We start from the raw sequence: 12,126 nt of genomic DNA, 5'->3' as shown, positions 1-12,126 counted from the left end.
ACACACACACACACACACACACACCATTCTCACACACCAAAAAAAGTGTTCTCTACTATGACACAGCTTGAATTTTTTATTATTAAGTTTTATTTAATATTACTAATAAATAATAATAAAATGTATTAAAATGTATTAAATTATTGTTATCATTGTTGCGTGCACATGTGCATACATGTCACTATGGAGGTCCGAGGACTACTTTGTGCAGCTGTTTCTCTCCTTCCACCTTTATTTACACGGGCTCTAGATACTAAACTCTGGTTGTCTGGTTTGCGTGGGAAGTTCTTTACCCACTGATCCATCTCACTGGTGTCATCGGACAGCCTCGGGCAGTGTTCTGGGGGCATTGGTAATCCTTGGAGTCCATTCTGGGAAACCCAGTGAGTGCAGTGTTGCTCCCCTCAAGCCCCACACGAGAGCTACATTATCTAAGCATTTAATTATTTGGCTTCTACCCATTCCTACCCATTGGCCCTCAGTAGTTAAAGTTAAGATTTAGAAAACAGTATTTCTTCTAATATCTAGACATCATAGAACAGTAAAAAGACCTTGCAAGGGACATAGGTGTCCTAAGAGGTGTATTGGTTTGGGGCAGTTTTGTGAAACAGGACTAATTACATTTGCAAATCCTTGCCTGTCACATCTCTGCCATCTCTACCATGTTCATAGGAGCATGTCCCCACTGTGTCCCCATAGGAGCAAGGATATCTGAAGTTCAGAGTATCTGATATGTGACCCCTAGAGGGGTCATGACCCATAGGTTGAGAACTGCTGGTCTGGAGAGTAAGGCAGAGTCAGGCAAACCCTGGCAGCCACAGGCAGAACTTTGGCTAGTGATGTTTGGTTCTGTTACATTAGGGCTCCCACCCTCTGGACTGCTTCTGCTTTGAACTTGGCCTCAGGACACAGGACTAGGAGCCCTTTTTGATTTTTACTTTGACCTTGATTGCCCTCTGGACTTGGAGAATGTGGTGGTTTTCCTTGGAGACTGAAGCTAAGCAGCCTGGGACTCAGGCCATTTCTTGGTAGTTGGGAGCTCAAATCTGTATTCAATGTTTTTGTAGAGGCTGTCTATCTGAAGTTTCCCAGGGTATAGCTGGCAGCAGATGGTTCATGGGGCTGGGGACTCTGAGCATCTCAGGGCCTTTCCACTTTGTGAAATGCTAGAGTCTTCATGTTCTCATGAACTATATATATATATATATATATATATATATATATATATATATATATATAGAGAGAGAGAGAGAGAGAGAGAGAGAGAGAGAGAGAGAGGTAGCTGGAAATACATGCCAGAGAAAAACTAGGGTTACTCGAACTTTGTGCCAGTCGTACTGAAAGGGAACTGGAGACACACATGCACACAGGAGGCTTGTGTATATAAATACTCACAACATCATTCTCATGAGCTAAAATGTAGAAACACCCTCAAATGCCTATCAAGTGCTGAATGGATAAACATAGTATGATATATCCATGTAGAATAACAATTGCCTTGAAAAGCCATGGAAACTACATGGTCTACCACTGAAAACAGTATATTAAGGAAACCAAATTTTAAAAAATCCCATTTACATTCTTAGATGAATTGTCTGGAATAGACAAATGCAGAGGATAGAAAGAAGATGAGTCAGGCCTGGGAGGAGGAGTTCGTTGGGGTACAGGAAATGAGTGTGGGGTTTCTTTGTAAGTGTGATAAAAGTGTTCACAGCTAGAGGTAGAGGTTGCCTAACTTTCTGAAAATACCAAAACTAAATAATCATATAGTGTACCTTATAAATTTTATGGTATGTGAAATACATCTCATTAGAACTAACAAAAATTCTCCCGAAGTTTGTGCCTTTTACATGGACTATTTCTTTACTTGCTTGTTTAATGCACAAAGTGCTTTTATTTGTAAGGGTAAGAGGGGGGACAGGGGTGCAGTTGCTGTGTTTCACACTGGTGCCCACCCCACCCCTGCTGCAGAGCTCAGCCCATATTTATTGCGGCCCATCCTGTGAGGCACACACAAGCTCAAAAAGTGTACTGGGGCCTTTGGTCAGCTTGGTAGTCTTTCCGGGGCTGAGCTCCATCCAGGGGTGATGTCCATCAGGGACCAGGATTCTTAGGTGGCTGGCATTTTCAACCACTCAGTGGTCCTTGAATAGTCCCCAACCATGGGAAGTTGGGGATGTAGACTGTTACTTCTCCTCATAGCTAAAGAGGACTTTGTGCCCAGGTAGGCCAGGCAGCCTAGAGCTCTGAGAGGAATGGAGGGACACAGAATTGAGAATTCTCAAGAGAAGGGCATGCCCTCCAAAAGAAGACCAGCCAGGCAGCGTTGCAGAGTGTTCTGTGCAGCCACTAGGTGCAGAAGCCTTCATCCATGCTCTGAGTATGGATGTGTTTGTGGGACCATTCTCTCTATTGAGCAAATTGTGGGGCATCATACTCTGCCTGGTGGGCATTACAGGAGGCTTCTTTAGCCTGATATATCTATATCTATATATTTATATTTATATCTCTATATATGGGATTTTATAATTTTTATTAATGTAAGATGCTGCATATTTTTTCAGTGGGAAGTATTAGTTTTGTAGTTAGGACAAATAAGTATGTGTTAAAATACCCTAGGGAATGCTGAGTAAAAGCTTTAAGGAGTACGGGTGGTGGTGGTGGTGGTGATGGTGACATGAGCAAAGCAAGTGGTATACATGCATGAAAGTATCCTTAAGAAACATATTATTCCAATTAACTAAAAAAAAAATAAGTAAATTAGAAAACCCGAGGCATTGGGTTTGGGGTGGGGGCTGAGGGGTGGGGAGAGGCTTGCTAGAATGTGCCATTCACTAAATACTAAATATGTTAGAGAAATGCGATCCAAAATTAGGTCAGGAGAACAGTTTTGAAACTATTTTGCTACTTTAAAAAAAAAAAAAAAGACAGTCTCATGTAGCCCAGGCTGGCAGAAAATTTGCTATCTGGCTTAGGATGGCCTCAAACCACTGGTCTTCCTCCTCCACCTCCCCAGCGCTGAGATTATAGGCATGTACCACACACCTACTTTATCCAGTGCTGAGCATGGAGCCCATGGCTTCATGAATGCTAGGCAGTTTCTTTTCCAATTGAGCCCAGCGCCAGCACTTCACTTATATTGTGATTTTCAGCTTATGAAGGCTACCCTTTCATTTGTGTAGTCACTCATTGCTTTCTAACATCAACCCATTAGTCTTGGGCTGTTGTAGTCTTGCTACTTGGTGGTCACATTACCCAGCTGGTCCCAAGGGCACTGGGCTCCCTGGCTGAGGAGCCCGGCCTCCTAAGGTACACATTTAGGATTACTAAAACTCTGCTGCCCCATATTTGAACATGTCCCTTGGATGGAGAGGCCTGGTGGCACTCAGAGGAAAGATAATAGGTCACCAAGGAGAGACTTGATACCCTATGAGCATATACAGGGGGAGGAGGTCCCCCTCAGACACAGACATAGGGGAGGGGAGTAGGGAGGAGTGGGAGGAAGGGAGGAATGGGAGGATACATGGGATGGGCTAACAACTGAGATGTAATATGAATAAATTAATTTAAAAAAAGAGGTTAGCCCTACTGGGGGACTGTTGGTGAAATGCCTCACAGGCTGTCAAGCGCCTTGAGAGACATCTGCCACACCTCTGTGAGGAAGAAGCATCCCATCAAGCAGGCAGTATGGGCTCTCCGTCTCTAGCCACCAATAATCCTTTTGGTCCCAGAGGCCAGGGCTATTGTACTAGACTGGATTCTCCTGTCCTAGCTAAATCCATTGATGGCAGCCCATTTTATGGGGTGAGGTAGGAGGCTAGGGTCAGCCACCCCAAATGGATCTCTCCCCACATTCCTGCAACCTGTGTGTGCCAAGTTCTTTGTCTCTGGGCCCCCTGTCTCGAGGAAAGGGCCGTAGGATGCGTGGAGATCATTATGGTCAAGTGCGCTCTCACCCAGCGTGAGTCACTTATCTCAGGATCAAAGGCAGTAATTTCATGTCAATTAGCCACTTCAAAGCGCGCTGCGGGGAAAATTAGGAATCAGGAAGCAAATTGAATTACACATCAAAGGCAAACAATCTCTTGACCTTTTTTTTTTTTCCCTTCCAAGATCTGTTCCTTAGTATGAAGGTCCAAATGATGTAGTCAGCTCAGTGTGGGGGTTGGGACGGGAGGTATGTTGCCCAGAGGTCTCCTCGATCACTTCCTTTACCGTGCAGTGCTCTGGCAGGACATGATGGGGTTTCAGCATAAATTGAGAAAGAATTGCACAAAGAGGGATTAGGGTGCAAGTGTGCCTGGGGCAGGGGTGGGGTTGGGGGAGGGGGAAATACCTCAGTCGGTAAAGTCCTTCTGAGTTTGATCCCCGAAAATCTAGGTACCTAAATGCATACGAACGCAGGCACGTAAAGAACGGCACGCAGCAGGACTGTGTACTGTGTCTAGATCATATGGCAAACCAGGTGAGATAATTTCTTGGGCTATATGACTTTGGAGAGGAGAAAGAGCCGCTGTGGCGGGAGGTGTCTAATAAACTTGGACCTTGGAGAAGGTCTTAAGTGATGGGTTTAGTTTGGGAAGCTGGGGAGGAGGGCTGGCACTCCAGGGAAAGGGGAGGAGGGATAATAAAGTGTAGGGTATAGGTGAGGTGGTCTGCAGGGGTGTGGGGTGCGCGCAGAGAGGTGGAAGGGAATGTGTCTTGGTTAGGGTCTTACTGCTGTGAAGAGGCCCCGTGACTACAGCAGCTCTTATAAAGGCAAACATTTAACTGGGGCTGCTTTACAGTTTCAGAGGTTTAGTCCATTGTCATCGTGGCAGGGAGCATGGCAGAGTGCAGGCAGACACGGTGCTGGAGGAGCAGCGACTTCTACATCCTGATCCACAGGCAGCCAGGAGGAAACTAGATTCCACACTGGGCAGACCTGGAGAAGGGTAGACATCAAAGCCTGTCCCTGCTGTGACAAAAGCCTTCCTCCAACAAGGCCACGCCTACTCCAACAAGGCCACACCTCCAAATAGCGCCAAGCATTCAGACACATGAGTCCGTGGGGGCCAAATCTATTCAAACCGCCACAGAGTACTTCTGCGGTATGTGGGTCCTTAAAGCTGGGCATAGGCACATAGACTTGAATAGTCAGGAAATAGAATTAGTGACAAATTCTAAAGTAGGAATAGCCTGTGCTTGGGAGATAGCCAGTGGGTAAGAGCACCTGTGCCTTCCGGTCCAAATAAGAAGTGACAAGATGGCATTTGCATGCTTCCCACCACAGCCTCGCAAGATTCCTTGAATACACCTTGTATTATAGGTGTGTGTGTGTGTGTGTGTGTGTGTGTGTGTGTGTCCATGCCAGGTTTTTATATGGGTACTGAGGATTTGAACTCAGTATAGCAGTAAGTGCTATTCTAAACTGTAGCACGCACGTGGCAGGTCATGGGTCTCTGCTCAGGAAGTGAAAGCACGTAATGGTAGTTCTGGGAGCAGAAGACAGCAATGAAACCGAGCCAGAAGGAACCTCCAAGACTCTCACTTCTTGGGGCATGACATACAGACTGAAGGAACAGAGAACTCTGGGAGGTTCCAGGAGGCGGAATCCAGTTTTGCTCTTGTGAGAGCCAGTGTCAGAGGCCATTCCATCGGAGCAGAAGGGATCTAAAGGTTTCCAGTGTTACTGTCTTTTGGTCCTACTATTGTTTCCTCATTTCGCCATGGGTGTTGATGGAGTACCTTGGTTCTCCATGATGAGTGGAGATGGAAGGATTGTTCTGAGGCAGGCCACTGGCTCTGGTCTCACTTCTCTACTTAAAATTGCCAGGTTGCTTGCCGCTCTCCCCTTTCCCTTCCTCCCCTCCACCTTTTCCTCCTATCCTCCTTCCCTTTCTCCCTCCCAGTTTTAAAACTGAAGTGTTTATAAGTGCATTGAAAAATACCCACAAGCCTATACATATCCAAGCAGTTTTCTGAGGATATTTCACAGATGTTTTAAAAGATATTTTGAGGGACTTGGGTTAGGTTGTAGCTTTATGAAGAAATGGTCCAGTAATGCCTGATATCTGCTCTCTAACCACTTTTGTTCACTATAAAATTACCTGTAGTTTACATTTAAAAAATTAAAGGTGACAATATGAGTGGGTGGGTTTTTTGTGTTTTGTTTTGTTTTGTTTTGTTTTGCCTTAGTTTTCGAAGCCTTGGTAAAGAACTGTAATTCACAAATTCACTTTCTAATTTCCAGTCTCTTATTCTTTTTGCTTATTCAAGGGGCCATAATTTATCTTTTTTTTTAAAAAAAAGACAAAGTTTAATGAAAACTGGTCAGTGGGTATATATAATCTATGGTGCTAGTCATATAGAACTGTCACAGAAATACAGAACAGTGCATAGTGAAAAACATGTTACATGCTGTCACCGTCTGATTCATCTTCTTCCATCAGAGATTCCTTGGCTTATTTTTCTGCTTCTTCTTTTACGTCTTTTGGAACAATTTCATGTCTTCCTTTAGTTATTCACCAACCCAGCTGGGCTCTAGTTCAGATGCTTTATCCTTAACTTCATTGTGTACTGTGTAAATTATTTGTGCAACTTCTTTTACTACGTCGTGGCAAGTCATTTCTTTCATCCGGAGCTTTTCTATTTCTGTCTTTGCAGCTTGCCTGGCTTTGCCAATGGCACAGCCCCAATGACCGTATGATACACCCGATGGGTCGATCATATAGAGCTGTGCGCCGTCATTCGCACTGTAAGACCCTAACAGGAAACTGCAGCCACAGGTCTAACAGCACTGTAGAGTGTATAAGCATGTACATGCATGGCCACTCTGTCTGCAAGATGCTTTAGAAGAACGTTACAGCCAAAGTTAGGCCTGAAGTTGGAGGCTTCTTCTCTTGCTTTGTCTGCTAACGAACGAGCATCTGCCATCAAACCTGTGGCTGCCATTCCAACATGCCGGTCAACATTAAAAAGCCGTTTATTGGAGCCTTCTTCATGAAGCTTAGAAAAGGATGAGCTTTTCTACCCCAAACACAATTCCATCTTTACATCTGATCCCAATAGCTGCCCTACTGTTTTCCACAGCCTTCATGGCACATTGAACTTGAAAAACTCTTCCATCAGGAGAGAACGTAGAGGCTGACAGGCCATACCCGGTGCCAATGGAGCTCACGGTGCAGACCCGGGAGGCCACGGAGGGATTCCAGGCCAGAAGCGCCCCATAATTTATCTTAAATTAAGGAAAAGAGAGGGAAGATCTAAAGGTTGCAGGAATTACCAAAGAGAACTGAGGAGGCGACTGGTCTTGCCTGGGGGATGAACGGGACATAGCAGTAAACTTGAAGCCAGGTTCTGATAACCTCCCAGTCTTGTTTCCTCCCCTCTCAGTGCCCTGTCCACTCTCAAACTGTTGAGGGCTCTGCGACTCTGCCCTCTAGGGGAGCACTTGAGTGCTCTGGTTCCCCTTCCTAAAGTTGGAATAGCAACGGAGGGATTCTGAATGTCACTGTACTGCACACACAAGGCCCAGAGTAGACGCTTTTATCAGCTTCGGATGGGCAGTTCAGACTTAGTAATCGGCACCTGAATTCTCTTGTGCCATCCCACTCACAGTGGCCCCGCCCCACCCCACCCATGTCCCACGTTTCCTGGGGAGCCCTTTCCAGTGGCCATTCTATGGGTCTTCGTCGTGTGATGCTATGAAGGTCATGACTATTTTTTTTCAGAGGTGAGAATGAGCTGTATAAATGGTGCCACTTTCAAGACCTCTAAATACTCCCCTGACTTTGAAACTCAAGACAGGCGCTGTCACCTTCTTCCTTGGGCCCGCTTTCTTTGAGGACACTGAATGACTTAGCCATTTATGCCTTACCACCAGAGGCTCCAGTCTCTGGACGGAGCTACGCCATGACAGAACATTGGCCCTTTCTGTCTGGGGATCAGCTTGCCAAACTGGTGTCCTTAATCTTGAAGTTTATAGTTGTTTATTGGTGCTGTCACGAGCTTCCAGGTTTTGGAAACCTTGGGCACATGCAGTTAGCATTTTTATTTATAGTAGCATGCTAGTGGATGTACAGAGGTCATCAGTAGCCATTTTGGGAATGTATCATTTTTGGAATATATTTAATGGATAACAACTCATGATCCTGAACACCTGTATTTATGAATCAGGGTCTTACTTCACACTCCAGGCTGGTTCAAATTTGAATAATTCTCCTGCCTCCTCTCTCTGACCATTGGGATTCCGAGTGTAAACTCTCATTCTCAGAACTATATCTAGTGTCATCATTAAATTGTCAGAAGCATTGCAAATATACAAGCCTGAGAACTTCACTATGTTTGGTTGTGTATGTTACCTATGATCACAAGAGCAGACATGTGAGTGTGTAAAATGTACTGCTGCTTCCACACTCAGCTAACTATCTAATACCCAATGGTCAGCCCTGAGATCACATGCATACAATGACTCTGTATAGATTGAGTAGGTGCATTTATGTACGCACGCGCACACACACACACACACACACACACACACACACACACACACACACATGCAACAATTAAAACAATGGCATAAATTTGAGAGAAAGCTCAACAGAGTGCTTGGATGCGGGAAAGGGAAGACAGGAATGATGTAATCATACTATAATTTCAAAAATGTTATTATACATATAAAAAGGTTGGCTGCTGCCTCCTGTTGTGCCTTCTCCTCCCAGTTCCTCCTGGGAAAGGCTGGTGCAGGAGCTCCCATGCCCTGAGTTTTCCCCAAGCCAGGGCTGCCTTTTCCCTCCACAGCTCTTTCCCAGCTGCAGCTGCAGGGGGCTGGTCCAGGATCAAATTAACCATTCCTAAAACCTGCTCATCCAGAAAAAGACAGAGTGAGCTGATGAAACCATCCCCTCCATCCACACTACTGAGGCCTCACAGCCAGTGAAAAGAAACAGATTCGTTCTGTAAAGTGGGTTTAAGCAAAAGTGCTTCCTGCTTCTTGGCCAGCTTTCCGCTAGGGACCTCACAGAGGCCCCGAGGGAGACAGTTGGGCGCAGCAGCAGACAGATGCCTCTTGTTGCTTAACCCCCTGCCCCCCTGCTCTCAGGTACCCTGAGGTCTTCCCACCCTGACTGTGGTCTGAGAACTGCTTCTCGCTTGCTGTGTCTAAGCAGCTGGCCATTGGCATGTTAGACTTTAGGATGAAATTTGATTCGATTCTGTAATGGAAAATTTAAACACATGCAGGGTAGATAGCCCTTGCTTTGTGTCTGTCAAAGGGTTCTGAAATGGGAAGGGGGCTGGGGTAGCCTAAGTGTCTTCCTGGAGAGGGAATGAGCCGTCAGTTTCAGTTCCTCTATCCCAGGGCCGCTGCCCCTGATACTCTGTGGGAAGTTTGCAATCCCTTCAGTGTGGAGTGACCCTTTCACAAGGGCCGCCTAGGACCATCAGGAAACACAGACACTTACATTATGACTCATAAAAGTAGCAAAATTACAGCTATGAGATAGCAACAAAAATAATTTTATGGTTGGGGTCTCTACAACCAAGAATCGGTATTAAAGGGCTGCAGCATTAGGAAGGCTAAGAACCGCTGTTTTATCTGGCTTTAAGGGTGCTATCACTAAGTGAATGCAGTGTAGATCATCAAAGAATCTTTCCCGTTTATTTGCAGCTTTAAATTTTTATTTGTGTATGCAGATGTGTGAGGATGTTTGTGTGTATATGTGTGTATGTATGTGTACATGTGTGTGGAGGCCAGTATGTATTATGTGTATGTGTCTGTATATGGAGGCCAAAAGGCAACTTTGGGTGACATTCCTCTGGCAACATTTGCTTTGCTTTGGTTTTTTGTTCTTTTATAAAGTCTCTCACTAAACTTGGAGCTCACTGATCCAGCTGCCTGGTTGGCCAGCCAGCCCCAGCAATATACTTCTGTCTCTCCAGCAAAGAGGTTTTTAAATTTTTCAAAATTTTTTCAGCAATGAGGTTTTAAGCTTATACATGTGGGCCACCATACTTGGCTCTTTTCTGTGGGTGCTGGACATTGAACTCAGGTCCTGATACTTGCATGGCAAGTGCTTGACCAACATAGCCATCTCCTTGGTTCTGAATTGCAATTTCCAGCTTTATTCTGGAGGTTTACATTTCTGACAGACTCTAGCAACATAAAATGACAGCTTTAGTCATCTTGCTCACTGGCTGACCTGATATTCTGTGTTCAACAAATTGTAGCCAGCAAAGACTATTTGGTTCTTGATTCCTATCTTGTGGCAAACTGGCACAGTAGGACAGAGAGACCCCGTTAGTGACATATAATGACCATTGTACAGGAAGAAGCAGACACAAGCAATTGTTCCAAAATGAAGGCCCTTCACCATACCAAGACTGGTCTCTGGTTATTGTTCTGTGTCTCTAGGTATGGTTCCCGCCTTTACCTGCCCTTTACTGTTCATGCTCTTTTAGACAGGAACTCAAGCCAGTTCATTCAGCTGGCTGTGGGCCAGGCAGGGAGTGCAGGGCACTCTTGTGTATATTTGTGGAGCACTCCCCACCCCACTTTAAAGCTTTTTAAACGATTTCTAGCTGATGTTGAGAGCAAACCTAAATTTTCCTCAGCTTTTTCCCTTTTACAGTGGAGAAAAGCAATATGGGAGGGGAAAAGCAGAAAGCTCTGGCTATTTTCTGCCCTTCCTTTTCACAGTAAATTCTCAGGAATTTCCAAAGCAGATATAATCTATTCCTTGAGAGGCTTCCATGGGACCAGCTCTTCAAGAGAACCAAAACTCTCCATGGGGCAACAGGGTGGGAGAAGATAATGCAAAGAAGGAGAGTGACTCTTAGCATGTCTTTCTAGAAAGAACGGGAAATTTTCTCCAGGTGGGAAAAAAGACTGCTTTCTTTTGATTAAGTTTTCTTTCCACTGATACTCCATCTTATTTCATTTCCTTACTCCTTTTTTAACCCACCCCCTCAACAAGAAAGATAAGATTCAACACAGAACTATTTCACAAGGTTCTGAAAATGGGGATAGGGTCGGGGTGAGGGGATGATGGTTCCATTGGTACCATGGACAGATACCAAGCTACCATTTCTATGCCTGGCTAATTTGCAATAGCACCTTAGAACAAAATTAATGGAGGGTACATGTGATTGAAGCTTGATTGATACCCTTTACCCAGGTGGTGCGATATGAATATTCATGTTGTAAATAGGTTACATAATTTTTATACAAAGTAACAATGACAAAGGTATCTTATGTGATGAGTGACATCTTAAAGGATGTTTGTCTCCTATCCACTGAAGCAAGAGTCCTGCATTAGCAAATCAGAGGCTGTCTGATTTTAACATGGGTTAATTTAGTTGAGGATGAGAATGAATCAATTTTCTCTGAATTCTAAATAGTGGTGTCAGGATCTGGGTTGGGGTTTTATGTAATTAATCAGATAGAAGAGTTGTACACTTGATCTGCCTTCCACATCCTGAAAATTACTCCTGGTTCTCAGAAATTAGAAAAGGGAAGGGAATGAAGGCAAACTCAAAACCCTATTCATAAGATAAGGGAAAGAGGGGCTGGGGGGGTGGTTTCTTCCTCACTTCACCAGTTAATTCATACCTATTATGTGTCAGTCACTGGTTAAGGCCCTGGGGACAGAGCTGTGTCTTGAGTAGACAAAAGCCCCACTCTTGTGGAGCTTTCATTTCAGTGTGTGGGGGTGTAGGCAGTAACTAAAGGGAAATGAGAAAACTACACGGTAGAAGAGTGGTAACCACTACGAGCAGAGAGAGCAAATGCTCCTGAAAGGATATGTCTGAGATTTTACACAGAAGGGAGGGGTTGGTAAGGACTGGAAGACCTGAAGTATATAGAGACAGAGGAGAAGAAGCAGAGTAACCCAGGGGGAGGACACTGCAGCATCCTGATGGGAGGTAATGGCTTAGAGCAGGGATGTGGAGCAGGTAGTGGCACGAAAAGGGCTGGATGTGGGATTCCTTGGCAGATGAGATTAGGGGTAGAGAAATGAGGAAAGGACTGTCCATGGATTCTGCCCTGACATCTGACGCAGACCCTGTTGTCCTTCTCCTGTGGCCACTGAATCCCTAAGACTATGCAATTGTTTTCATGCTCATTTGTAAACGCTCAGGGAGCAA

At 44.9% G+C, this 12,126-nt stretch overlaps 1 protein-coding gene and 1 pseudogene across 7 annotated transcripts in view; one reads left to right on the top strand and one right to left on the bottom strand.

Moving 5' to 3' along the window:
- The window catches only part of FHOD3 (formin homology 2 domain containing 3), a 412,148-nt gene that overhangs the window by 146,954 nt on the left and 253,068 nt on the right, over nt 1-12,126 (top strand). The gene's annotated exons all lie outside the window — the stretch shown is intronic.
- On the bottom strand, nt 6,340-7,040 carry LOC311596164 (proteasome subunit alpha type-3-like; annotated as a pseudogene). Its single transcript has one exon. The product of its transcript is annotated as a proteasome subunit alpha type-3-like (transcript).

The sequence above is a fragment of the Acomys minous genome, assembly GCF_964271855.1.
Source record: "Acomys minous genome assembly, chromosome: 4".
NCBI lineage: Eukaryota > Metazoa > Chordata > Mammalia > Rodentia > Muridae > Acomys > Acomys minous.
The sequence above is the reverse complement of the archived record's forward strand: the minus strand, read 5'-3'. Positions and strand labels throughout refer to the sequence as shown.